The sequence below is a fragment of the Syngnathus typhle genome, linkage group LG18 (genome assembly GCF_033458585.1).
Source record: "Syngnathus typhle isolate RoL2023-S1 ecotype Sweden linkage group LG18, RoL_Styp_1.0, whole genome shotgun sequence".
Taxonomy (NCBI): Eukaryota; Metazoa; Chordata; class Actinopteri; order Syngnathiformes; family Syngnathidae; genus Syngnathus; species Syngnathus typhle.
The window spans coordinates 1616391-1621940 of record NC_083755.1 but is presented as its reverse complement, the minus strand read 5'-3'; the positions used below and the strand labels follow the sequence as shown (position 1 = coordinate 1621940).

The 5550-nt window shown below is 38.1% G+C and overlaps 1 long non-coding RNA gene across 2 annotated transcripts; it reads left to right on the top strand.

Annotated features, from left to right (window-relative positions):
* The first annotated feature begins 1990 nt into the window (after positions 1-1990).
* Positions 1991-4977, top strand: LOC133143230 (uncharacterized). 2 transcript variants are annotated; one of them, XR_009710383.1, is made up of 6 exons: positions 1991-2197; positions 2587-2730; positions 3080-3207; positions 3381-3499; positions 3746-4142; positions 4645-4977. It is a non-coding gene; the product is annotated as an uncharacterized LOC133143230 (long non-coding RNA). The 2 variants fall into 2 exon arrangements; XR_009710382.1 differs by having other exon boundaries at positions 3381-4142.
* The last annotated feature ends 573 nt before the right edge of the window (positions 4978-5550 follow it).

The window sequence follows — 5550 nt, the reverse complement described above, 5'->3', positions numbered from 1 at the left end:
ATTGCCTTAGTAATTGTGGCCTAGACCTACATTTCTACAGCTAGTACTAATTTGATATTTTCATTATAGGATCAAATGCAAATAAAGTTGGTCAGGTGGCGAGAGACCAACATTTTTAATCTGGCAGTTGGACAGCGGGTGTCTCTATCCCACCTGAAAACCTCATGTTCCGGTGGCCTGGAGCTCCACTCCACGGAAAATACTGAGATAAAGGTACCTAAAGCAAGCAGTTTTTTCCCATGTGTATAAACAAAAGTATTCTAAATTGAATCAATACTGTTTTTTACTTGGGATGCCCTGCTATCAGTGGCTCATCATCACTAAGGTTGAAGTCAGATTCACGCTTTAGGAGTTTTCTCAAACTCTGGATCACCAACCTTATAAAATTTTGTCTCAGATACAGCTCTATCATGAAGACATACAATTTCACTTGCTTCCTTGACTGTATAAAATCATTGTGGTTGTGATTATGGTCATGAAATTAATCAAATTGTTTTAGGTTTTTCATCTATCTATCTATCTATCTATCTATCTATCTATCTATCTATCTATCTATCTATCTATCTATCTATCTGCCCATCCATCCGCCCATCCATCCATCCATCTATTCTCGTGGTGTTTTAAACACAATAAATTGTCATGAATTTTCTTTACGCAGGAACTGGCAGAAGAGGTGTTTCGCGTGATAGCCTACAAAATAAAAGGGGAACACGTGGAGCTCGTCGACGCTACCAATGCCACCAAAAAGGTTCCACTGATAACGTGGAAGGAAAGATTCCCCGAAGGCCCTAATCTTACCCCAGAGGGGTTTTTGTGGTAATTTTGGTTGTTTTTTTTGTTCTATTGTTTGTATTTCTTGTTGTTTGTTGTTCTGTTTAAAATGTTGTATTATTAAAGTTTAAAGTTAAATGCACACAATAGTCATTGTTTATTTTTTTTATTAAATTGAATTAATTCAGGTCGGCTTGGTGGCGCACTGGGTAGCACGTCCGCCTCATAGTCAGGAGGGTGTGGGTTCGATTTCACCTCCGGCCCTCCCTGTGTGGACTTTACATGTTCTCCCCGGGCCCGCGTGGGTTTTCTCCAGCTACTCCGGTTTCCTCCTACATCCCAAAAACCTGCTTGGTAGGCCGATTGAAGACACCAAAATGTCCCTAGGTGTGAGTGCGAATGGTTGTTTGTCTCTGTGTGCCCTGCGATCAGCTGGCAACCGGTTCAGGGTGTCCCCCTCCTACTGCCCGATGACAACTGGGATAGGCTCCAGCACTCCCATGACCCCCGTGGGGACTAAGCGGTTCAGAAAATGGATGGATGAATTAATTTATTCTAAATTATGAAAATATATATCACCACTTAGTTATATTTAGTTGTCCGTGTATAAATTGTGTGTTGAGTCATTATAATAAATGTATTAGTTGTATCAATTCAATAGATGCTTTCCTTTTTTTTCTCCCCATATTTTTCCAACTATTTTTTAAAATTATGATAAATTATTATTGACAATTGCTACACCAAAATACAACTTACATATTTAGTTGTCCTTTCATGGTCTGGCTTGATAACCACATAAACTACAACAAAACCAGGAAAAAAGTAACTAGGTTTTTACTAAACATTGCTAAATGTGCACTATATTGGCACTATATTCCGTCCGCGTATTTAAGTGACCTAGTTTTATTATATTTCTATTGCAAATACTATCTTGATTCAGTCGCTCGACACTGACACTTAGTGGCTGTATAAAATAATTACAAGCAAAGTCTTCCGTGGATTTAAGTTTTATTAAATTACCGTATTTATTCCAATTATCACCCATTATTGTCCGATTGCCAAGGGGCACTGAAAAGGGCGATAATATGTATATTTTCCTTATGTAGTATCTCACTGGTGTTCTTAACACGAGGACAGCGGCTGTTTTGAGCTACCTCTAACAGCGGGGTGCGTCAATTGACGCCGCCATCGATGCGACACGCTACCGTCGCACATCACGTGTTGTACACGTCATATTAACGCGATCGTCTTGTTCGAGCCCATGCACCGAGAACGTAATTGTGTGAGGATATTGTTGCGGAGTGACGAGTGTAATTGTATCATAGTTTATGGAGAAAAACAAATTAAAAGGGACGTTCAACGCGCTGTCAAATCAGTCATATTTAAACTTGCGCAAAGACGTCGGCATGTGGTCGCGGAGGAAAACGTAAGTTTTGGGGGGAATTTTTTAGCAGCATGGGCGATAATTAGAGGTATCAGTGTTTTATTTATGCTATCGCTAACACACACAGGGCGGTTATTAGAATATGGGCGATAATTATTAGAATAATTACGGTATTGCAAATACAATTGCAAAGAAACAATTGGTTGAGGAGCAGTTTTATAGCAGATTTTTGTTGTTGTATTGTGATAGCGTATTGCTAATGCTAATCTGTTGATTGTGTCGAGAGAGAGAGAGAGAGAGAGAGAGAGAGTCTCAGTAAAGATATCTGTCACACTCTCATTTCACCTGAGTAAGGTCCCTTAGGGCATCATGTTGCCTTAGCCTAGATCTACATGTCAACAACCAATACTAATTTGTCATTTTCATTACAGGATCAAAGAGAAATTAAGGTCCTCACATGGCGCGAAACCAACTTTTTCCATGTCAAACTTGGACAGCGGCTGTCCATGACACACATGACAACATCATCTTCTAGTGGCGTAGAGCTCCACTCCACAGAAAATACTGTAATAAAGGTACCTAAAGCAAGCAGTTTTTTATGTGTATAAACAAAGGTGTTCTCAATTGAATCAATACTGTTATTTACTTGGGATGCACTGCTATCAGTGGCTCACCATCATTAAGGTTGAAGTCAGATTCATGCTTTAGGAGTTTTCTCAAAATCTGGATCACAAACTTTGTAGGATATTGTCTCAGATACAGCTGTCTGTCTGTCTATCTGTCTGTCTTTCTGTTTATATATCTATATCTAACCAAGCTACATACCTACCTACCCAACCCCATCCATCCATCCATCCATCCATCCATCATGTTTTCTCGTGGTGTTTCAAACATAATAAATTGTCATGAAATTTCTTTGCGCAGGAACTGGAAGAAGAGCCCTTTCGCTTTGTGGCCTTTAAAATCAATGGTGAATTTGAACAAGGAGTTTGTGGACGCCACCAATGCCACCAGAATGTTTCCATTAGAGGAGTGGAAGAGGGGTTTTTGTGGTAATTTTTTTTTTTTTTGTTCTGTTGTTTGTATTTTGTGTTACTTGTTTGTTCTGGTTAAAATGTTCTACTATTAAAGTTTAAAGTTAAATGCACAAAATAATTTATTTTATTCATTTTTATTAAATTATGATAATATATTTAACCACTTCATCAACATTTGCCCCCTATAGAGACCACCCTCAGAGGCCGGCCTCTTCGACCTGCGACCAGAGATGCTGGTGTGGCTCCACGACACCAAGTTGGAGAGAGAGAGAGAGAGAGAGAGAGGCAACGTCATATGCCGATTTAGGTGACCCAGTTTATTATTTTGTTTATAGCAAATACAGTCGCAAATATATTGTTTCAATGTGTAGTTAATGGTATTAATGTATTGTATAGTATATGATTTCAATCTATTTTAATCTATAGTAATGGTATTTTACCCATGTCTTATTTTGGGATATTTGTAACTTCAGCTGTCTTTATTTTAGTATTCTGGAATACTATGGTTTATTTTGAAAATGTTGCTCAGATGTCGCATGTATTCCCATTCTAGATTGATAGATAGAATTTACGGTAGCGTTCTTTGGCCTGCTGTCCAAAGAACATAGAAAACAATACGGAATGCGATCATCTCATGTGCGGTGGCACCACAAAGTAGGTTGCAGAAGTTAACTCAGCAGCATGGACGCGTTCCAGGCAGTTACTGCGACCGCAAGGGGGTAAGTATTACTAAAAAGAAGCACACAAGTTTCAAACTTGCCGAGTGGACAGTGAAGCAGAAAATAGATTTGTCAAAAAGTGTGAGGAAAATATGCACTGTCTGCCGACTCACATTTTCCATAGTCCATGTGGAACTGACTCACCTTAAGCAACACGGTGGACACGAACGAAAAAACGCACAACTAAGGAAGGGGGAACCTGGACAGATCCATCAGGCAACGACAAAGATGGTACGTAAATATTTTTTTAAACCCTCTCAAGGTTAATATGAGAATGTACAATGGATGTCTATCGTATAGAAAAAGCTATATTTGCTTTTGGGTGTAATAAACGGCCAGGTAAATGGATAGATAATACATAAAAACCATTCGTTTGCATACATTGATAAATAAAAGATCAACATTATGTGGCACTTGCCTCCCCAGAACTTTTGGTTTATAGGAAGGTTTGTTTTCTATTTAGAGGAAGAAACGCATGCGCCCAAGTGCAATATGTATTTTTGCCAGTAGAGGACGCTGAAACTAAATATGTTGCATAGCGGATGAGCTGTCTTAATCATTTCTGTCTGTAACAATTGCACACACAGCCTTACATTTGTAACAAGTTTCAAGAGATGTGCATATTTTTTCATTAGACATGCAATGTAATTCTGTCAACTTTTAAATACACTATGTTATTTTACTTTTAATGTGGATAGAGGATTTATTTTTGGTGTTTTTGATTTTACTGCAGATTATCCAGACATCCCCAACGTCAAAGCAACACGTCTTTGGCCTCAGCATCCTTATTTTCCAATGGGATTTGTGGACAGGAATGTCTTTTTCGACATGTTCCAACTTTAAACTGTTCATCTCATGCTTAATAACTGTCACTCAGCACTGACACCTGGTGGACGTTATGTTGTCATGCAGATTTTGTTATGCCTAATAAGAACAGATTCAGATTTGATTCTTAGTAGTTACCTTGCTGACTGTTTCTTGTTGACTAATACTTCTTGCGTATGTACTGTTTTTACTCGCTTATTGGTTTTCTTGCTTACTGCTTTTTCTAAAATGTACATATTCACCTGCAGTTTCCAAATTTTTTTAACCTATTTGTATTGTCCCAACATCAACAGGTTCAGCTAAATCCCACTTCATGTATACGTCATTCAGTGTCATTTAACAGCGTTTTTCCTTTCTAACTTATTCATTTTGCCACCAATTCAACCCGTTTCAACATTTAGCTCATGCATTTTATGCCTAACTATTCCACAACTTCTCACTTACCAATAATTCGAAATTCTCTAAAATTTGGTTTTTCTACTCTAATTTCTACCATTTTCAACCGATTCTACCTAGTCCAACTTTCAACTGTTCATCTTTTGCCTACCTATTCCACAACTTCCCACTTACCAAGATTCCAAATTTGAAATTCAACCAAATTCTCCAAAATTTCATTTTTCTATTCTAATTTCTACATTTTTCAACCGATTCAACCCATTCCAATTTTCAACTGTTCATCTTTTGCATACCTATTCCACAACTTCCCACTTACCAAATATTCCAAACTTTCAATTTTGAAATTCACCACAAATTCTCCAAATGTTCTCAAGTAATTGAACACGTTTCAACATCGTTCGGCAGCATTCCCCGAAAA